Below are 25,120 nucleotides of genomic sequence, written 5' to 3'. Positions count from 1 at the left end.
AGAGGATTATTTAATCGTATGTATTTATGGGTTATAGCTATGAAAAGAGTTTACTTGAAATTGGGGACTTATGCTTTGTCCATATATATTAGTAAGGCTATTGGAATTACAACTTTGTATTTAAATGAAGTATAAATTATTAGAAATGATGATTATAATAAAAGGTAAAGGTAAAATGATTAATTATTAAAAGATAAAATATAAAATATTTAAATGAATAAGATAGAGAATGAAAATACAAATGAATTAAGGGATAAAAAAATATAAAATAGTATAAAATTATAAAAAGATAATAAAGGTTTAAGAAGTACAAAATTATCTATAATATAAATAGCAAAACATTGTTTAAATGTATGTATGTATGTATGTATGTATGTATGTATGTATGTATGCATGTCTAAAACTTTCCACAGAGGTGATGGATTTTCACGAAATTGGTATCACTTTGAAGCGCGACTCTTCGGACGACAACTATCGAAAACTTTGCTAAAAACATTAGTTCTTTCACCTTCAACAGGGCACTATTATATAGGGAGAGGTACCTAAAAATCGTTCCTTTATGACAATTTATCCAAACACACATGCGCAAAAAACGCTCTCTCTTGAATTGGTTTAAATGTACAAAAAACGACCTAACTTCGCCAGCGTGATCATAGACCAGTCGTTATAGTGTCAGCGTCGTTATCTTAAGATTGCACGTTTAAGCCTAGATATCATATATATATATATATATATATATATATATATATATATATATATATATATTTATTTATTTTTAAAGTTTTAATATTGCCATTTTTACGTTCGTTTTTTTTTTTTTTAATTTTTTAACATCACGTTTGCTGTTTTTTGGGTTTTGTTTTGCCGAGTTTTTAAAGGAGTTTTAACATTTAAACAGGACTATTTATGCCATTTCTTTTTCGTTCAATTATTCTTCACTTTGCATCACGTTCGCTGTTTTTTTTTTGGATTAAAAAACAAAGTTATAATATTTAAACAGGGTTATTACATTCGCTTGTTCTTTATTTTCCATTTTGTTTTGATTTATCTCCCTCACAACTCACCACAACCGGGCAACACCGGGTATCCTCGCTAGTTAAATATAAAAGAATAAAAAATAAATATAAAAGGTATGTATAAAAAAAGTGAAAAATAAAATAAAAATACGAGGATAAAAGAAAAATTACAACGAGAGAAAGTTCTTAGCTAGCAGTAGAGTAGACATCTTTAGTTTAAACAAATAAGAGTTTGCTTGTTGGAGACGGCTTCTTAACAATGAACGAATAAATCTATATACATTAGTATATATTTTTATATCGTCGTTTACTTATTTTAATGATAATCTCTCCCTTTCTCTCTCTCTCTCATATATATATATATATATATATATATATATATATATATATATATCACACACATACATACATACATATATATATATATATATATATATATATATAGTAATTATATAGAAGTAACTAAAACAAAGAGTTGTGCCACAATTACATAATTTCAACATTTTTGCATGCATTTATACACACCCAAGCATTGTATATGTATAGACAATTTTTAACACAAAATTTATGTATTACATTCCGGTAATGTTCATGTATTAATTAAACCAGAATCAATATTAATTGACCCAGTTAATTAAGCTCAAAGTTTACTAGTATTATTAATCGAGCATATATATTATAATTTCGCAATAACCAAGACAAAAATATATATTATAACATGTTTATTATGCGATTGATTTCTTCAGTGTTACAATCGTTTAATAACCATTTGGACAAGCTTAAACATTATTTCGTTAAAAGATATTCCAAAATAACTAATCATCAGACACAAAATACAAGTATAATACATAAATAAAAATATACAATTTCTTATTTCACTAATACAAGCAGCGAACTCACCTCTACTTTCTTCATTTTATCGATGAACATCTATCTATCTATCTGTCTATATATATATATATATATATTTCTCTCTCTCTCTCTCTCTCTCTCTCTCTCTCTATATATATATATATATATATATATATATATATATATGTGTGTGTGTGTGTGTGTGTGTGTGTGTGTGTGTGTGTGTGCGTGTGTGTAGGTAGATAGATAATTCCAGGTTAATATTTTCCAGAGGTAAACCAACCAATGAAGGTTTTACGAGGTTAATGCAAGAGTGCTCAATAGCAAAGTAGGCCAAGATATAGTTTTTATTTAGGAGTACAGGAAATTGTAGGAGTACAGAAAATTTTAGGAGTACATAAATTATTCTCATAATAAAAAGAAAAAGTAACTGCATATAAATAAATATGGTACGACTTTTTTTGGATCGAATTGATTTTCTTGTTAGCGTTTGGTTTTCATGATTGGGTTTTGGAACCAGGTACTTACACAGAGTAGAAGCCACATGAATGTTTCCAACATCCACGGCGAAAGTGGTTCTATGAAAGTGACTGAATTTGAACTCAAGTCGTCAGTCAAAGTCGGTATCAATTTCAGCACCTCCACGTCTCGTTTATAATTAATCATTTATTGTAGTTTATGTCTTTTGGCATTAGACAACTCAAAAAGGTTGATATGCCGCCAAGGACAACAATACTAGAAAATCAAATCCAAATCAACAATTAATCACTTATCGCTATGATTTTGTGTGTCATCAATAGATGCATAAGCCTAATGATCCACAACTCACGATTTTCTTTAATCGCTTCATTATTTTTTGAAACGCACGCACACACACACATGCACATACACACGCGCACACACACATATATATAATAATTTTTTTAATACCTAAAGACACTAGTGTTTCACCCTTTTGTGAATCATCAGTGCAAGGAGTCAAAATTACTGCCGGTCTGGAGATTCAAACCAGGCCAAGAAGCTGTCTGACTTTCTTAGCAAGGAGCAGACCGCTCAGCCAACGTGAACCGCGGTGAGAATATAGTTGAAATTAACATTTATGTAAAATTGTAAATGTCATTCAAGAAGGCCGAGAGTGATCATGTGATTTTAACATCACGATCTGCGCATCTCTCTCTCCCCCTCTCTCTCCCCCTCTCTCTCTCTCCCTCTCTATCTATCTATTATCTCACGATACTACTAGACTTTGTTTGATTGTTATCAATCTGTAGGATTCCAATATCCACGATGATGCGGGTAGAACCTTGTTTTGTATTTTCTTTGTGTATTTTTTTTTTGTCTGACTGAGAAAGACCAAGATTATTAAAGAACGTGGAGGTTGAGCTCGTAATAAAATCTCGGTATCCGACTTTGATAGAAAATTTTCCAGACATTTCTGATAATTCTTCTCGTAGATCTTCATATCTTTCAACTTATCTATGTGGTCAGTCAAAATTTTCCTCAAATGGACCGTTAATTCAACGAAGAAAAACTTTTTTCAGTGTAACGTCCGTGCAGCCATCAATGTCGATTTCTACACACACACACACACACACACACACACACACACACACACACACATATATATATATATCGTACATATTCTAAGAAAAAATTAAGAGTACAGGAACGCTTAGGAGTACAGACAGTCTCCTTATACAAGAACCTTTTTTTTACCAATTAATTCCGCTGTTGGTTTTGTTTTTCATGAATATTTTTAGAATCAGGTATTTACAGGCTGAACCATGTTAAAGTGCTACCGTGGAACTGACAGGGTTTGAACTCTGTATGCTCAGAATTTCAGTCCAGATTAGTATTCACCTCTCGTTTTCAGGTAATTCATATGGTGAATCTAAATACTATCTCAATAAATGTGATGGTTTAAGTTTTTTTTTCTTGTGTGGAAGGACCTCACAATCAAACAATAGTTCTCAACAACGAGGTAATTCTACTCCTGGCGGTATTTCAAGCATTCAAGGAGTGGAGAGGTAATTAGAAACACAAACTGAAAAACGTAGTGTGTATCACCTCATCGCTATTATTGAAAGGGCAGTTCTCTCTATTAGCGGTTGTATTATAAACGGTTGATCTCAACTGTGTTCTATCCTTAACAGTCTATGAGGTTGTAATCAGGCGAAATGTGCAGATGGGACGTAGATGAAGTCACGAATATTCATAGACAGCCAATTCTATGTTTTTCTTAAAGTGTAATCTGGAGCTGAGTTTAACTATCCATGTATAAGTAATCTCACAGCCAACATTTCAACTCAACATTTGAATACAAGACAGAAACTCAGTATAAACATCTGCATTGTATCCAAGTCTCTTTTCGAAAATGTGTGGTATCATCACATGGTTTTCACTGGAGAGACATGCAAATACCATAATAGTTAGAAGGAATTCGGACGTCATTGTTATGTGCATCGTGTAACTGATGCCGAGAAGAAGCATATCATTCTCTATTTGACTTAGCCTTAGACATGTGGATACGTTTCCCACCAGTGCAGGCCAGTATCCGCTAGTATCTGCCAGTACCCGCAAGTAATAGCCTCAAACCCGCATTAATCGCCAGTAAGCACCACTGATAATAATTACAGTCAGTGGCTTCTGCGAGCTGCCACTGCCAGACTATGCCGGACAGTGAAAGCCAGATGATTTTATTTGGACCACGGAAGCCAGTACCTGCTATTACCTAGTGGTGGCAGTGGCCCCCACTAACAATAGTAGTTTTATTTGTTTTCAGGGAGGGGGATCTTTCCGAATATTTTCTGGCTTCGTATCATACTTTCTCCGGGCTATACCGATACACGTATCCTGCAATATATATATATATATATATATATATATATATATATATATATATATATATATATATATATATATATATATATATTAGTGTTCGCGTCTATATGTCTGGTGTATGCACATGTAATAATAAAGATTATATATGTATTGGATCCAAATGTATGCGTGTGTGTGTGTCTCCCTCTCTCTCTCTCTCCCTCTCTCTATTTGCACGTGTGAACTTTATATATATATATATATATATATATATATATATATGATCATTATACTACACATAACCATGTATATTCATGGTTGGATGAAATTCTCGCATTGTTTTATCTATTTTTTTTTATCAAGTATTGAACGTGTTAGAAATTAGAAATAATTGAAGTAGGTGTCCTTGTGGTTGTGACAGCGGCGAAGGGGTGAGATGGGCGCGGCATTGTTGTTAGTTGTGGAGGGAGTGATAGTCGAGTTAAGGTAGGCAGCGACGGTGGTGTTATGGAAGTCAACCACCACCAGCACCACCAGTAAATGTGATGAACTAGAAAAGGAGACAACAACCGGCACAGTTAATCAAATGAATTAAGAAATGCAAGAAGGTTAAAAATAACTAGCAAAGGACAATAAATGAAGGAGAAGGGAAAGAATTAATGGTAGAAAAGGTAATAAGCGAAGATGATGAAAGGTTCATCGCTTGTGTGTGTGTGTGTGTGTGTGAGTGTGTGCGTGTGTGTGTGAGAGAGAGAAAGAGAGAGAGAGAGAGAGAGGGGGGGAGTGGGGGATAGGGGGATGGGAGTAAATTGTTCTTAAGGAAATCGACCAGAAAATGAAATAAAAAACCTTTCAACTTACTTGTGTTTGCAGTTTCTTGATCAAGCATAAACATTAACGAACGACAAAGATCACCCACAGATACACACGTGTGTGTGTGTATGCTTATGCATATATATATGTATAAATATAAATAGACGCATACATATAAACACACTCATATATATATATATATATATATATATATATATATATATATATGATTATTTTTATTTCATCATAGTTATCTTTGTTTTCATGCATAAGAATGCCAATATAATTATCTATATGTAAGGATACACAGACACATATAGAGAGAGACACACACACACAAACACACACGCACATGTATTATCTATCTATCTATCTTTATATATATATATATATATACATATATACATACATACATCGATTCGATATACCCTTTAAGGTTCCAATACTTTGCTCATTTAGACCCTGTCTATTACATCCTATAGCATAGAGAATGTATATATATATATATATATATATATATATATATATATATATATATATATATATATATATATACTAACTGTACCCCGGCCACGCGTTGCTGTGGCTCAGTTTGTTAAAATGGAACGCATTCTTCAAGAAAAATTGCATTTTGTTCGTTTATTTACCTTTATTATTTTTTGTAATTTTTTTATTAATAAAAGTTGTTGTTCCCCCCCCCCCCAAATACTTTTTTACCATAAATTTGATGAAATTTTTTTTACCATAAATTTGTGAAAGTTTTTTTTTTCAGGAAAACTTTCACTTTTTTAAAAGAAATTTGGCAGTAAACGTTTCTTTTTGAAAACGGAATTTTTATAAAAAGAACAGATGAATTATTCATATGAACATTGTAAATAGTTAGATGAAACTAGAGAAAATTTTGATTTTTTTTCAAGAGATTGTACAAATTATTTTTTTTCAACAGATGTTAAGAAAAACAGAAAACATACTTCCATCATTAATTATGCAAAAAAAAAAATAAAATAAAGTGGAAAACTTTCTGTTTGCTAAAAAATAAATACGGTAAACTTCGCTGAAATGTTAGCATATGCTTAGATCGTATTTTACACTAAACTACGGAGGTTGGAATGCCCCCCCCCTTAAAATGTACTTGGAATAATCGATATTATAGCGAGATTTAAGAATGGTTAGCCGAAAAATAGGCGAAAAACAAATAAAATAATCCATAAATAATTGTTACCAAAGGCAATAAATGCTACTTTTTTACTTACATGAATGAGTTTATTTGATGTTTTAAAGTATTTTCAAGCGCTTTTCTTTATTTTTTAATCCAATATTGCGGGTGTGTGGGTGCGAAATATCTCCAGATTTTCTAGAATTCCCCGCTATATTGCAAACGAAATCTCCAGGTCTACCGGGAGAACTGCTAAATTGGAAACACTGGTCACATGACGGCAAGCGGTGATAAATAATTGTCCATAAATAATAAAAAAAAAATAGTCTATCGGTACAAAGAAAACCACCTATTTATTATAGAAAAATTAAATATAATGTTATAATTAAAAAGAGATATAAAAACACGCATGGATACAGTAAACATATTATACCAAAATGTCGAAGCAATCATTTATTTAGTTATTTAGACTATTAAGTACGAACGAACCAAGGGTTACATATATATATATATATATATATATATATATATATATATATATATATATATATATATTCTATTTATATACTTAAATAAATATATATTCTATATATATATATATTCATATATATACGCATATATATAAATTCTATATAACCCATATACAAACATGTGGAGATTATATATATATATATATATATATATATATATATATATATATATATATATATATAAATATATATATATGCCTGTATGATCTCAAAAATCCAGAATTGCCACCATTCTTCTGTCTTCTTCGTTCCATTAGAGTAGATGGTTTCCCTTTCCCTCCAAATGTGATCAGCCATATCTGACTTTTCAACATCTCCATACTCTCTCTCTCTTTCTCTCTCTCTCTATCTCTCTCTCTATGTACAGATATTCTATGTACATATATATATGTGCATATCTACATATGCATATATATATCTGAATAGACAAACACACACACACACCCATATATATATATAGGGGCGTAAAAATTTTATCGAACAAAGGATCTGTTTTAAAACTAGTTTAGTTGTTTAAGGGAGACATTTTATTTATATATATATATATAAATACATATGTGTACACATATATATGCACATATATATATACATATATATGCATACCTATATGTGTGATCGTTTATGTATATTCATGTTTATTTAATTTATTTATTTGTTTATTCTCTATTGTTTTTGTTAGTTTTAAACCTATTTTGTATCGCTATCCAAGAGTAAATTTTATTTTGTGAACACAGTTATTTGCTATTTCTCTTCTACAGTTTAATAGATTTTGGGGTTCTTTGAAGGACAGTATAGCAAATTTTTCATGAAGGCATAATTTACATGGGTCGTCTAAATGCCTACACGTGGTAGCTTGTCTTATTATTTTCCATTCGACTATCGGCGAATGTCCGCTTTCTTTGAGTTCCCAGTATTTATTCGCTAGTGTTTATATATATATATATATATATATATATATATATATATATATATATATATATATATATATATATATATATATTGCAAAGGTTTTTTTTAAATTCTTTATTTCCATACTTTTTGGACCAGGCGCGAATGCAGACCGCAAAATTTTAATGAACCACCGTTCTTCCAGATCAAACATACATATTCCTGTGTCTCGATATATCTTCTATCATTATATTTAATCAGTTTTATCGCATATAGTAGCCTATTCGTGACCACACACACACACACACACACACACACACATCCACACACACACACACACACACACACACATACACACACACAAATACAATCAGCTTTATATTATAGATTTGGAATTGGAATTTGGATATTTGGGAATTCTAGGCGCTTTATGTGCTTTCCTCTTATCTCAGCATTGTTTCCAGTCGCCCTGAACCTCAACTTGCCACTGGTATTCAACAATGTCGACGCTGGAGAGATGTGGCTGGAGATTGTGCAACTCTTGCCAGTAAAAATTTAACGCGCAGATACCATTACAGTGGGTATCCATTATTTGTCAAGACTGAAAGGAAGCCATTATATATATATATATATATATATATATATATATATATATATATATATATATATATATATGAGCACACTCATCAGAAAATTTTGTCTCAATTACTCGGCGTCTATTAAGAATTGATTTACGAATGTTAAGTGAGAATATTGATGGTCGCTTTACAAAGATAGAATATTCATCTTTTCGATTATTTTTGTTCTTTTCTTTTTTCTCATTTCTTGTATTTCGAAGGAATTTGAATCACCTGAAACCCGAATATAAAGCCATTACCGGGGTGAGTCATCACGCCTTCAATGTTTTTATAAGTGACTAAGTCCCCATAAATGAGATTTGTCTTTTTTCTTTCTCATTACTTACGCTGTTTGTGATTCCTTAAGATGTTGACTCCATGCAAAATGTTTCTTTCTTTTATTTATTTTTCCATCACAGTTTTCGTACGTTGTCTTCAAAATTGTTAAACCTTTTCGCTGTCTTCCGGTTGGATCGTTTGCAAACGATACGTTTTATACTTTGACTGGGTATTTTTAAACATCTAAATATTAATTTACTTTTCTGTACGTCCGGCGCCACAAAAAAAAAAAACAAAAAAAAAACAACATCATTGCAAGCATATAAAGGACGAATTTCCTCCCTTTATAGTCGCTCCTTATCAGTTAAAAATCATTACAACTATTTCCCCTATAAAAATCTTCAAAACAACAACAACGAAAAAAAAACAGGACAATATGCTTACGGTTTCAAATTGGTCATTTTACTTTATAATTAAAAAAGTAATGTTGACAAGAGACTGTCAGCTTTTTTTATCATAAATTATTTCTAAATTAAAAAATGTGCAGGTGAATAATGTATAATTTATATTAAACATTATTCAGAAAAAAAGAAAACAATTGTGTATTGAATTTTCATTGGTAAAATGCAAATTATTAAAAGGAATTTTTTTTAGCTTTAAATGGTTACAAAAGGATTTATTAAAAAAATTGTTTGAATTCGTCATTATTTAAGTTATTTTACATATTATTCATTTTATTTATAACTTGTTAAAAAATGGCAACTACCTTAGAATTTCCACGGGTTTTGCTAGTAGATATTATTATTTTAGCATGTGCTTTCACATATTTAAAAAAAAATCGTTTATCCTGTCATTTCTTATCTCTCGCTGGGAGCAGGAGACCTTGTGCATTACACATTTCCATATTTTTGGTACTACAGAATTGAAAAGTTTATTCTATATTTTATTCCCAGTGCTAATCAAGATAGGTAAGCGATTGAAGGGAGGTAACTCGTAATATGCTCGGGTTGTAAAAATGTAAAAATATATCTAAAAGCGGAAAGTAAACATTCTTTTCAAAAGTTGGAAAGTTTCCTCATTAATCTTTTGCAAAGAGAAAAAGCTGTGTTAAAAATATTTCTTCTTGTTTATTGAAAAAAAGCTGAAATGCTAAAATATTTGAAATAGAGAGGAATGATCCTCCAAAAATGATCTTGCTTTTAAGGCTTTGCTCCTTTTTTTTTAAATAATTAAATTTCAACATAGGATCTATGCTACTCGAATAGTTACCATATTACTAAATGACAATCTTGGTTTGGTTTGGTTGGGTCTGATTTGGTTTTGTTTTGTTTTGTTTGGTTTGGTTTGATTTACTTTGGTTTTGTTTGATTTAGTTTGGGTCGGTTTGATTTAGTTTGGTTTGATTTGTATGATTTAGTTTGGTTTGATTTAGTGTGATTTAATTTGGTTTAGTTTGATTAAGCTTATTCTGGTTTGGTTTGATTTACTTTGGTTTAATTTACCGCGGTTGGGTTGTGCATGATTTAGCTTGGTTTGGTCTTATTTCGATTGGCTTGATTAAGGTTTGTTTAGTTTAACGGAGTTTGGTTTAATTTGATTTGGTTTAGTTTGATTTCGTTTGGATTGGGTTGATTTACTGTGGGCTGGCTTAATTTGGTTTGGTTTGATTTGATTTGTTTTTTGATTTAGTTTGATTTTTTATTTGGTTGAGTTTGGTTTGGTTTGATTTGGTTTGGTAAATTAAATTATTTTGATTTGATTTAGGTTGGTTTGGTTTTATTTTGTTTGGTTGTATATGATCAGTTTTGTTTGGTTTGATTTAGTTTGGATTGGTTTGATTAAGTTTTGTTTTGTTTGATTCTGATTGGCTTGGTTTGATTTAGTTTGGTTTGATTTAATTTGGTTTGATTTGATTAGGTTTGGTTGTGATTGATTTAGCTAAGTTTTGTTTGATTTATTTTTGTTTGGTTTGATGAAGTTTGGTTTGGTTTATTTTATATGATTTGATTTGTTTTGTTTTTGATTTGGTTAGGTTTGTTTTTTTAATTCGTTTAGTTTGGTTTGTTTTGGTTTGGTTGGGAAATTCGATTTGTTATGGTTTAATTTAGTTTGGTTTGTATTTGATTAAGTTTGGTTGTGATTGATTTAGTTGGGTTTGGTTTTATTTCTTTTGTCTTGATTTAGTGTTGTTTATTCTAATGTTGCTTGGTTTGATTTAATTTTGTTTAGTTTGTATTTCGTTTGGCTTGGTTTAATTTACTTTGTGTTGGCTTAATTTGGTTTGATTTGATTTGTTTTTTATTTGGTTGAGTTTAGTTTGGTCTGATTTGGTTTGGTAAATTTTATTTGTTTTAGATTGATTTAGTTTGGTTTAATTTTATTTACTTTGGTTGTGCTTGATTTAGTTTGGTTTGGTTTGGCTTGATTTAGATTTGATTAATTTGATTTAGTTTAGGTATGTTTTGTTTGATTTTGTTTGATTTGATTTAGTTTGGTTTGGTTTAGTTTGAACTGGTTTTGTTTAGTTTGATATGGTTTGGTATGATTTAGTTTGGCTTGATTTGATAAGGTTTGATTGTGCTTGATTTAGTTAAGTTTGGTTTGATTTAGTTTTGTTTGATTTGATTAAGTTTGGTTTGATTTGATTTGGTTTGGTTTAGTTTGATTTCGTTTGGCTTGGTTTGATTTAGTTTCGTTTGGTCTAATTTGATTTGATTTAGTTTGTTTTTGATTTGGTTAAATTTATTTTTTATTTCATTGAGTTTGCTTTGTTTTGATTTGGTTGGGTAAATTCGATTTGTTTTGGTTTGATTTAGTTTGTGTTTGATTTGATTTGATTTGGCTTTATTTAGTTTTCTTTAGTTTTATTTGATTTTTTGTTTCGTTTGATTTAGTTTGGCTTTGTTTCATATAGTTTGGTTCGGTTTAATTTAGTTTGGTTTGATTTAGTTAGGTTTGTCATTTATTTGGGGTTTTATGTAAATTTGATTGGTTTTAGTTTGGTTTGACTTGATTTTGTTGTGCATGATTTAGTTTGGTTTTATTTGATTTAATTTGGCTTGATTTAGTTTTGTTTAGTCTGATTTAATTTGGGTTGATTTGGTTTAGTTTTGTTTCGTTTTGTTTGATTTGGTTTGGGTTGTTACAATTGTTGATCCGGTTTTGTAGAACTATTTTTCTGACGCCAGGTCATATTTATTTTAACCAGAAATTTTAAACAACTACTTCCAGACTTCCAGGCATGAATGAAGAAAGATGTCCTCTCTCCTACCTCTATCCACTGGACAACCGAATGATGATATCTCTGCTTGAAGACATGCATTTTATATATTGCTCTGTTCATCTATTGAACTGTCATATATAAGTTTGAAATAAAATTTACATCAGGTTGGCATCTGTATATTTAAATATTATTTTAATTTGATTTATTATGCTTAAGTTTGAAATTATGCTTGCGCATTTTTATTATGTCCATCTACCGCTTCAAAGAAGTCAGTTTTTTCGTTCGTTGATCTAGCTTAAGTTTGAAAAGGCTATTTGTGTTGATCTGTCATGCTTAGATTTGAAATGCCACCAGGAGCTCAATTGCGCTTCTGTCTTTAATCTAATTCTTGTAAGACATTTACTGCAATAACTTTTTTTAATGACAAAGAAGCAGTAAGTGGGGCAGATTACACCGACACTGCTTCCATGCAAACTGCAAAATGATCATCTTCAAATTCAATGCCAACAAATATTTGTCATAATCCGTCCACATAAGTAATAAAACTTTCATTTTAAAACTTTTTGAAATATACATCATCATTCACCTGACAATTCATCTATCTCATTAACCCTAAGCGCCCAGTGAATCTTGGCCTCGATTGTTATCTGTCGTCTCAAAATATTTTTCACCATTTAATTGATAATCAATCTATCTCATTAACCTTGATCCTTTGGTTTTGGGACGTGATATCTCGTTGTTTATATATATATATATATATATATATATATATATATATATATATATATATATATATATATATATATATAAGCGAAAATGTGTGTATGTATGTATGTTTGTATGTGTGTTTGTGTGTCCGCTAAAAACTTTCGACAGACACAACAAAAATTCACAAATTGGTCTCATATTGAAGCTCCATCCTTCGCTCGAAAATATCGAAAAATTGGCTAAAAACGTTCATTTTTTCCACCCCGAAATCGACAGTTTTCGACAGGGGGGGGGGGGTCAACAAAAACGGTCCTCTTGTGACGACAACCGGTTCTACGTATGCTTCAGATGACGTCATGACCTGATTTACTTTCAATAGTTAAAGAACTGACTAAAGTTCATATACGTCGCGTTGGTTCTGTCGGTTGGTTCGTTATATAAATGTTTTGGGTTCGAATCGTGGTGTGAGATGTTTTTTTTTGTTTTTTTTTCGATTTTTTAAATTTAAATATTGAACCAGTGTTATTTAAGCCATTTTTCACGTAACGTTCGTTTTTCTGTTTTTTTTTTTTTTTTTTTTTTACTTTGCTTATTCTTAGCGACACCCAAAAACACCCGGGTACCCACCGATTTTTTAAATTTTAATATCGAAACTGGCTTATTTAAGCCATTTCTCACGCGATTTTTTTGTTTTAACGTTCGTTTTTCTGTTTTCTTTTTTGTTTTTTCGATTTTTACATATAACATCGTCCGATTGCCTTACGTTAGATTTTTTTGTGTTTTTTTTCTGATGTTTTGATTACCCCCCCCCCCGCTTAAGTTTTTCCGTTCGTTTTTATGTTTTCTTTTTTTACTTCGCTTATAACAAACAAACCTGGTCATTGACATCATTTGCTGAATAGCTTTTGCTTACGTCGTCGTCGTCGTCGTCGTCGTCGTCGTCGTCGTCGTTGTCGTCGTAACGCTCTACGACTTCCGTGGGGGCACCTGTCAATTTGGTTCTTACTTAAATAAATTCAAACATCTTTCAGTAACTCATTCTGGCTGGCCGAACGGTTCATATTTTTTTGCCATTTTATTTTCAAACTTCGCCTCGGGGCTTCGGGTTCGATTCTACCTTCCCGGTTTCTTTTTTATTTAACAGCACACATAAACGTATATATATATATATATATATATATATATATATATATATATATATATATATATATATATGTGTGTGTGTGTGTGTGTGTGTGTGTGTGTGTTAGTATGTTGTTTTTATTTTACGGCATATCAACCCTTTTCAGGTTATTTAATGCCGAATCCAGTTATTTTGAAGAAACACCTTTTTAATAGAGTATATTTGTTTTTTTTTTCTATTTAACCCATAGTTGAGACTCTAACAGGTACTACCAGTCTGGGTCAGAGTGGACCTGGGAGAGATGGCAATTAAAGGGTGGCTCTACACTCCCCAAAGCCTGAAAGCTGGGGCCTCACCATCGGATATAGTTTAAGGTCATATCCAGGACCTGTGTGTGTGTGAGTATATATATATATATATATATATATATATATATATATATATATATATATATATATATATATATATATATATATATAATTTCTCGAATGCTGAACAGAACAGTTTCGCAGCACTTGTATGTTATCTCATATAGACAGATTAAAATCAAAATATAACGATACTAACCTTGTTTCAAATATATTTATTATAATTTTGATAAAACTCTATTTCATGATTTTTGTCCTAAACATGTTCAAAATTTAAAGTTTAAGCTTAAGTGGTCTAAGAAATACATGGGAAATCAGAAAATGTATTGCTTAATCGATGTCTAATGGCTAGGGATTATAACCCTAAACTATTTTAAAAAAATTTGAAATAACTTTTAACTATTGCTTACTAAATATTGCTAAAATCTTACAAAAATCAGAGGTATCTGAATTTTTACGAAGATATTACATCGTCTTAAATTTAAATAAATATATCCTACATGAAGAGCTTTCACGCTTGCAGCAGTTTTTCAAAATTCATTATGATCGGTTAATTAGTTTATAAATTGTGTACGTACAGATATATAAACCTGTAGATATATCCAATTTAAGACGAATACAGATAAAATAACTTTGTAAAGCCAAGAGCTCAAGAGCTTAAAGTTTTATAAGTGAACATTAAATTAAGAAAATTAAAAAGAAAACTAGCTCAGATGGATAGGTTTGCTAGTTTTGCAAATGACGAACATTGAAAGGAGGATAATTTTCACTTTTCATCAAATATTAAATACTAAATGATAGTTTATGATAGAAAAGAAATTGAACTAGTAAAACATAAACCGGTTTTTGTTTTTGTTTTAATTAAAGCTTATTTCCTGCATTGTAATTGAATGTTTCCTCTGATATAATTAATGTCAAGCGTATTCAATTAAGTAAAAAATTATTAAATTGCGTGGATGGATTTATTTCCGCTATATTTTTTGTTCCTTCTTCTTTCTCTTTTTATTTTTTATTTTAATTGTGTTTTCTTTGTCTTAATTTTACTGCTCATAATTTGAAAATTGCCAAACGATGAAGTAATTTTTATCCACAAGGGGAGAAGCCATATCATTGTACATTTGTTCGTTTATTGTAATTGTTTTAACTTGTTAGTTTTTCGTTTTTATTCATTTAATGAAGTCACACAATCACATTTAATTTATATTTGTTTTTTGAAATGGGCGGGAATTCAAGGCGGGGGGGGATGAATTATTCTTTGTTTATTGTTTAATAACTCAATGTTCAAATGAAATTAAATTGTTATTTATTTTGTAATTTATTTTATATCAAGAAAATAGATGAATCGAAAGAAAATATGCCTTTTGGACGAAAGTATAAAAAACACGTTTATTTTTTGTGTCGTAAAGAAAAAGTATTTTTCTTTTATATTTATTTTTGAAAAAAAAAACAGCAAAGATAAAATAATTCGGAAATTTTGTGCAAAAAAGAAACAAAAAATCAACAACATAGTCCTTCAGTTCTTGTGAACGAAATAGAGTAAACCCCAGACATTCTTCAGTTATAATTTTTGAATTAATTTCCCTGTCATAAATATAGTTGATAACCTCCCAAAATTATTTGTGATGTATATTTGCCTTTCATTAATTCACTCTGTAACCAAATGTTTAAAGAAAGCTCCCACAAATAAAAAAAAAACTTTTATGAGAAAAAATGCATTTTAAAATAGATTATGAAAAATAAATGAATGGCATATTTCTGTACAATTAGTTAGTTTTGGCGAGTTTCTATTGTAGGACCTGAAAAATGACAAGAAATTATATGTTTTATTCAAACAACATTTTAATATCAGCATTTATAAGCTCAAATATGAAACGTATTATTGGATTAAGTAAAATCAAACTTAAGTTTTAGAAGAAAAATAGCTCTGCAGGAATATTTAAAAAAATAGACGAACTATTTTAAAAATACTTTTAGTTTTGGGGAAATTTTATTTTTTAATTTCATTAATCTTTAAAATATTATACATTTCAATTTACTTAATTTAAAATAATATTTTGTAAAGTTATTATATTTAAGTTAATTTTTTGGAAAATTTTATTTTGTTAGTTTTATTAATTTTAAAAAATATTATACATCTAAATTTACTTAGTTTTACATTATATTTTGTAAAGTTATTATATTTAAGTTAATTTTTTGGAAAATTTTATTTTCTTAGTTATATTAATTTTAAAAATATTATACATCTAAATTTACTTGGTTTTAAATTATATTTTGTAAATTAATTATATTTAAGTTAATGTTTTGGAAAATTTTATTTTGTTAGTTTTATTTATCTTTAAAATATTATACATCTGAATTTACTTAGTTTAAATTATATTTTGTAAATTTTTCAAATTTAAGTTAATCTTTTAGAAAATTTTATTTTGTTAGTTTTATTAATTTTAAAAGTATTATACATCTAAATTTACTTAGTTTTAAATTATATTTTGTAAATTTATTATATTTAAGTTAATTCATCAAAAAGAAATTTTTTTCGAGGATCAACCCATTATTTTAATAAAAATTTTAATATTAACAGTGGTTATAATATTTTTTCTATGATAAATAGTCGTTTTTAAATCCTGATTAAAAAAAACATATTAGAGAATATAATAGAAAAATATATAGATTTAATAAAAAACAATTTTTCAACTCGGTAAAAACTTATATCAGTTATTATTCCGTCCATTATCATTTTCACACTATTATTTTAAGTTTCATTTTTTTCTAAGATCTTACAAAAATCTTAGATTCACAAAATGTATTTTTAAGCAGAAAAATTGAAATGAACTTTCTGATTTTCCATATATTTATTAGAACGCTTAAGCTTAACCATTTAATTTTGGGCATGTTTAGGACAAAAATCATAAAATGGAGTTTTCAAAATTATAATAAATATTTTGGATACAATGTTAGTATCATAATATTTTGATTTTAATCTGTGTATAACTGATAACATACAAGTGCTGCGAAACCGTTCTGTTCAGCATTCGAGAAATCAATATATATATATATATATATATATATATATATATATATATGTATGTCTCTATATATATATTTATATATATATATAAATATATATATATAAATATATATATATATATATATATTTATATATTTATATATATATATATATATAGCCCCCTAAGTAATCCAATTTACAATATTCCCACTACTTATGTTTACTATGCAATAATCATTGACTAATGTATACCCATTAACTCTTATCCTCGAGTGACCTCCGGGCCTTGATAAGTGGTGATTCCTGTGTACAAAAATACAGAAAGAAAGAACATAAAGCGGAAGACCAGTATCCGCATTAAGCTGATCTGCAATTTTACTTGTTGCTGGCTATCTTGATCTTGCGTGTTGCTGGATCTCAACATTTTGAACAGAGAGAGAGAGGGAGAGAGAGAGAGAGAGAGAGAGAGAGAGTTAGATGTCGTACAAAGCTAAGACTCTGTAACATCATCTGTGTATAGATACTCTCTCAGGAATTTGTCTATAAAAATGGTCCTGTGGCGATGGAAGTCATTTTTGGGCTCATGTACCTTAAGTGTCTGAGGGAGTGGCACTCGTCTGACAAGCCGTTGCAATCATCATATACGTACACCCCACCCTTCCACACACATATATATATATATATATATATATATATGTATACTTTCAATTTATTTTTGCATAAATATTTAGATACCGCTACACATTTATGAGCATGGTTTTAGTTAGTTACATCTAGTCGACCGAAACATACACATGAATGTGTTACGATACCTTAATGTTTATGTAAAAATAAGGTATTTTATTTGTATCAACTTTAAGAATAAATCACTTCTTAGGAACGAACTGGATTCGAACTTTGAACACCACATCGTCAGTTTTTGTCGTTAACCACTTAGTCACCGGCAACTTCCAACTCTTAGGAATTATATTTAGCGAGATTAATTATCTGTGTAAAAGTATACATTACAAATTATCATATTTACTTTATTAGCAATGATTATTTGAAGGTTTATTAACTTCTTAATATTGGTTTAGGATATCGCAAGACAAAGTAAATTAGAAAATCATTTTTCCTGGAATGAATTATATTTTCAAATAATCTAGCAAATCGAAAGAAAACCTATTTTGGGTATCATATTTTATAAAATTAAGTCATTTTTTATCAAGATACTAACCTCACCCGATCAAAAAATACGCTAAATATATTTTAAATCACATAAATTTCGTATTTATTATTATAGAGCCAATTCTCTATTAAATATTATATTGTACCTATATACAATTTCAAAATTAAAAAAAAATGACTTGGGCGCCATCAGCTATAATGGAAACCGAAACATTTAATGTACAAGCCGTGTTCTCTACCGGTTTAGCTATCGCTAAACAGATAAGAAAGTTTTAACATCAACCCACTTAAAGCTACCTTTTGAATTTTTGCATGCGCAAAAGAAATAGATATATGTCATCAAATTGTAATGGACATTTTCTATTTCAACTTACCGACATATTTTTGTATACGTTATTCAACCAGCTAAACAAAACTGTTACTCGTCATAAACCATCCTTGATGTATGATTAATATTTCCTGTTAATTTCAGTATTATACGACCAGTAGTTTAAGAGTTTATCGGTTAAATATTTTCACACAGACACACACATATCTACTGATTTGATTATATAGATAGATATTTTTAAGAATTAAGTTTTTAAGAATGATTAACAATTGAAAGTAATTTTAGAACCAAACAAAAATAAGTAAATTCAAAATAATTGTTATTGAAATTAATTGACTTTTCCAATTTTATTTTCTACCCCCCCCCCTCAACAAAAAAAATTGTTATGTTACACTGCTCCTGGGAAATACTAATAAATCATTTTGGTAAAATCCTAATTTGTGAAATTAATATTAATTTAATTATATTTGAAAAGAATGTATCATTTACATTAATAATTTTAAATGAAAATAATCATAGTTAAATAACTCTAAATTGGAATAACACATTTTTTCAATAATAATTTTAAAATGTGAAAAATTATGTAAAAGGATACTTTGTTTAGAAAAAAGATAATTTTTATAATTTCTAAAATTAGAATATATTCATATAAACATAACCTTGTTTAAATCAGAAAATAATCATCAATAAAACAAAACTGCCCTGGCAAAAATGAATTAAAAACAAGAATTTTAAAATCAGAAATTAAACTGGCCTGAAATAAATTATTTTAAATTATAATTTTTAAATCAGAAAATAATTATATAAAAAAACTAAACTACCATGGCATAAACTAATTTTAAATTATAATTTTTAGATCAGAAAATAATCATGTTAAAATTTTATTGCCTTGAAAAAATAAATTATTTTCATTATAATTTTTGAATCAGAAAATAATCGTATTAAAAATATACTGCCATTGCAAAATTAATTTAAAATTATAATTTTTAAATCAGAAAATAATTATACTTATACTTGCCTGGATTAATTATAATTATACTTCCCTGGATTAAATTAATTTAAAATTGTAATTTTTAAATCAGAAAATAATGATACTTATATTAAACTTCCCTGGATTAAATTAATTTAAAATTGTAATTTTTAAATCAGAAAATAATTATACTTATATTAAACTGTCGTGGAATAAATTAATTTAAAATTGTAATTTTTAAATCAGAAAATATTTTTATTTGTATTAAACTGCTGTGGAATAAATTAATTTCAAATTATAATTTTTAAATTAGAAAATAAATATACATAAATTAAACTGCCGTGAAGTAAATTAATTTAAAATTGTAATTTTTAAATCAGAAAATAATTATATTTGTATTAAACTGCTCTGGAATAAATTCATTTAAAATTATAATTTTTAATCACAACATAATCATATTAAAATTAAACTAGGAATAATTTAATTTAAATTATAAGTTTGACATCAGAAAATAATCATATTAAAAATACACTGCTCTAAAATAACCTTATTTAAATTATAATTTTTAAATAAAAAAATAATCATATTAAAATTAAACAGTCCTGCAATAACTTAATTTGAAATTAATTAAAATGTCATGATATCCTTTCTTTGTTTCAACCCTAAATTTCTTTATATATGTCCCGTAAAAAGAATTAATCTTTAAAATATTTTAAATGTATGTATGAATAGCAAAACTATTTTTAACTAGTTTTTAACTAGTTTTTTTTCTAATGACTTTTCCTCTGAGATGAGTCTATGTGTTTGTTTATAATATCAGGGTAGATGATATTTGGATTGCCTGAGAAAAGTCACTTCTGATTTTTATTTAGTTTAAAATATGCAAACAAAGAAATGATTTGTGTCAATTTTAAGTGGTACGTCTTCTTTTATCGTAAGTTGAACTTATTATAAGAACAAAATTAAAATAAAATTCTGAGGTATACCCGGGCTTGAATAAGGGGTGATTCGATCTGGAGTTGAATGCTCTACAACTGAACTATATCTCTAGATGACGATAAATCTGTTTTTTGTTTTTTTTAAGAAAAAATAATTTGCTAAGATTTTATTATTTCCCTTGGTCGGTATAACGTAAAATATTACAAGTAGAAAGTCTTCTTTTTAATCTATAATGGATAAAGACTATTTTTATGATCGGATCCTTTCAATTTTCGATACTTAGTGGATAAATTTCTGTACAAAACATATCGAAGAACACTGTCAGACATATAAATTACTCTTGTGTGTATTTGTGTGTGAGAGTTTCTTTCCTCATGGAAAGAAACTCTCTCACACACAAAGTAACTTTTATAAATAATACATACATATATATATATATATATATATATATATATATATATATATATATATATATATATATATATAGGGTAAAGTCTCATTACCGTTGGGTCCCGATTTCGAATCTCGCTAGATACAGCCTCTCTGATGAGTCATAGACGACGAAACACGTGTCAGTGGATAATTACATTTTAAGAATAATATATATATACCGCGCCCCATGCGGGGGTACCAAATTGGTTAAAAGGGAAAATTATTCCCAACTCACATTTAGGTAAAAATGCACTTTCGTAAATAATTGAATTCATTCAAAACATATCGCTAAAACAAAAACAAAACAACATCTAAATAAATCGCGATATATCCGGACAGTCGGCGAGATGGTCCAGGGGTAAGGGTTTAGGCTCATTACCGTGGGGTCTCGATTTCGAATCTCGCTAGATACAGCCACTCTGATGAGTCGTAGACGACGAAACACGTGTCAGTGGATAATTGCATTTTAAAATAATATATATATATATATACGCACACAAATGTACACACGCACAATACATATATATATATATATATATATATATATATATATATATATATATATATATATATGTGTGTGTGTGCGTGTATTAAGCGTGAGAAATGTAAAATTATCAAGCAAGTTTTCATAGGAGGAAACATGAAATCAAGTTTATATGTACGATCGTTTCGGAAACGATATCCTTTTATTCATTCGATATTTATAAATAAAACCATCTAAAAATATCATCTCCTCATCAGCATAAATGAAAGGGGAGGAAGAGAAGACACAAATTTTAACCAGCTTATTGAAGTAAATATAGTTAAAAAATTAAAAAAAACATATCATTATCAAAGAAGGTTGGCACACCAATAGGCCTCCTTACTGTTAAAAAAAAAAAAAGGAAACACTCCCTTACGAAAGTTTACAAAATATATTTATGTTTCCTCCTATGAAATCTTGATTGATAATTTTTCATCTCTCATCCTTTCTATTTATTTAGCTCTAGGTAATTACACCTATTGAGCTTTTCATAATTGCAATATTTAGAGCACAGGACTTTTAAATATATTTTGCTAAACTTTGCTTATTTAGGCGCTGTCTATTTATAATATATATATATATATATATATATATATATATATATATATATATATATATATATATATATATATAATGTTTTTTTCGATTATTATTATTCTTACTATAATTTTATTTAAAATTATTAAAATTATTATTTTTTTGATCCCCCGACAAAAGGAGGGTGGACCTGTAAATTCACCCTTGTCCGTTCGTCCGTTCGTCTGTTCGTCTCTGCGCACTTTTCTCAATAACTACGCCTTAAACATTAAACATGCAACAGAACAGATGTTCCGCCTCGAATTAACTTAGTCAACATACTGGCTAATTCGAGTTGGGGGGCAGACCCACACACGCTAAGGACAACATCATTAGCCCTATGTTACTCCACGGCTGAATATGGCGCTGCAGTATGGTCTCGCTCAGCCCATGCTCACCACATTGACGCAGATCTCCACAAAGCTTGCCGGATCATAACTGGAAACTTGAAAAGCACACCTCTACCAGCCCTATACCGATTAAGTGGCATACCACCACCTAAAGTCCGCCGGGATATAATTGCGAGAGTTGAGCGTACTAAACAACTCGAAGACCCCAGACACCCTCTCTATGGCTACTCGGAGGTGGCTAGACGACTTGTGTCCCGGCGAAGCTTTGCCACAGTGGAGGAACTACCAGACACTCCTACATCCTCTTACCGGCTGCAGATGTGGAGAGAGGTAGACCCTCAGTTTACAAATATAGCACTGCCAGAGCCCAGTGAAACCTTACCACCTGGCACACACCTGTCCCGTTCGGAGTGGGTCACTCTGAATAGGGCAAGGGCAAAAGTTGCAAAAACTGGCGACAACCTCCTCATGTGGGGTTACTCTACAACTGCTGAATGCCCCTGTGGTGCCCAAGTTCAGACCATCGAGCACATTTTAACATCTTGCCCACTGGGGCCCAACTGCACGGATGAAGACCTCAGTGTTGGTAATAAAACCGCATTCCGCTGGTTGAAGAGATGGAGCGACAAGATATGATGATCCGGAGGAGTGCCTTGCGGATTAAAATAACTAAAATCGACACTTTTGTGCTTATTAAAAAAATATTGATTCTTGTAAACTTTATAAAACTTTCTGGAAAGTTGTAACTAACTGATTTCTATATAATGTTGTTTGTCTAAACTTCACAACAACTCTTGATTGTGCTCCAAGGGCTCTTTTAGAGCTGATAAAAAAAAAAAAACTCCATTTTTGGGACGGGACTATTTTATGATATTTGTCCAAAATTTTCTGTTTATGTCTATTTAGCATTTTTGCATGTAGTTGAACTCAAATTTAAATATGTTAAGATCTTGAGGACTTTTGGGACTAAATGGTGTAGGACAAATAATGGACTTAGTCATTTCTTTTTTTTGCATGGTGCATAATTCAAATTTACACATGTTAAGGTCTAAAACTGCAGCATTTGCTTATTTTCACCAGGATTTGACGTTCCCTGGGAATTTTTGAGGATAAATGGGGATAGAGGGGGGCAAATACTGAACTAAGTCAGTTTTTTATGCCTCGATCACTGTGCATATTTAAAAATCATATATAAATTAAATCATCATACATATATATATATATATATATATATATATACATATTGATGATTTAATTTCTATATGATTTTTGAATCGATATATATATATGTTATCAGTTTCATTAACAACTATTTATCTAAATTAAAAATTATAAAGTAGTTCTATTTTTAAGAGAATTATTTAATACTGTTCCACAAGAGCATGGTTGGTATTAGGGATTCTGATGAAGGATGTCAACCTTCAGGCCCCTAACTGATACCCCCGCCCCAGTCTAGTTGGCTCCATGCCTGGTGAAGATCTGTCACCAAATCTGGAACCTGGGATAGAATTAATCTGTTTTCATTTGTTCATTTGTACACTTAATAAAGAACATTCTTTCTTTCTTCATCGTCAGATGATGATGATGATGAGACGGGAAGGGGAGACAAATCTTTTCCTTTCGAATTTTCTGTTACATAATGTTTGTCGTGTTGCAGATCACGTGGGTCACTCTCTATCAATATTTTTTTCCGTTTCACTTTGAAGTGTTTATTTCCTATAATTATAAAGAATTCTATCCCCTATTATTATTATTATTATTATTATTATTATTATTATTATTATTATTATTATTATTATTATTCAAAACACTGATTAATGCACTCTGTGATCCTCTCCCGGCAACACAGCATATAAATTTCATATCACAAAATTGCTTTAGATTTTCAAAGCTATTTTTCATATTTTTCTCTTCGTTTATTTTTTCCTCCATTTTTATTGTTTTGTTTTTGTTTTTGTTTTTGTCTGTACGTCAATTACTCAGAAAAAAGGGTGTTTCATGTAATATTTATTTATTTATTTTTTTATTTTGCTGAGGTGGGAGTGAAAAAAGGAGTTGTTAGTGGAGATTACATCCAGCCCACTTCTTTGAATGTTCTGCATGGCATTTAGAGATTCAATTCTGGCAAGGCTGAACAAGACCGCAGTCAATATAACCTTGAATAGGGGATGAAGAGGTCAATGAAAATTAAGAATTTAAGCCACCCACACCCAAATAGACCTTAAAATCATCAATTAAGTGTTTTAAATAAAAGGAAATGATATAATGTGACATTTTTAAGTTGTATGGTGTTGGAGAAGAGTTCTTTTTAAATACTTGGGTAGAAATAGTAATATACAAATGTTTTTATTTTTTATTTTAACTTTAAAAATGATATTAATATTGAGGGGAGGGTTTGATTGTTCTGTTTTATAGCATATCAACCCTTTGCAGGTTAT

The 25,120-nt window shown here is 29.4% G+C and overlaps 1 protein-coding gene across 1 annotated transcript in view; it reads right to left on the bottom strand.

The window, feature by feature from the left end:
• Nucleotides 1–24,868, bottom strand: part of LOC145296282 (uncharacterized) — a 143,911-nt gene extending 119,043 nt beyond the window's left edge. Inside the window, exon 1 of the mRNA XM_080142480.1 lies at nucleotides 24,859–24,868. The gene's annotated coding sequence lies outside the window, so the exon portion shown is untranslated. The remainder of the gene's footprint in view (nucleotides 1–24,858) is intronic.
• Nucleotides 24,869–25,120: the final 252 nt, after the last annotated feature.

The sequence above is a fragment of the Euprymna scolopes genome, chromosome 16, assembly GCF_053919585.1.
Source record: "Euprymna scolopes isolate OS-2025 chromosome 16, ASM5391958v1, whole genome shotgun sequence".
NCBI lineage: Eukaryota > Metazoa > Mollusca > Cephalopoda > Sepiida > Sepiolidae > Euprymna > Euprymna scolopes.
The sequence above is the reverse complement of the archived record's forward strand: the minus strand, read 5'-3'. Positions and strand labels throughout refer to the sequence as shown.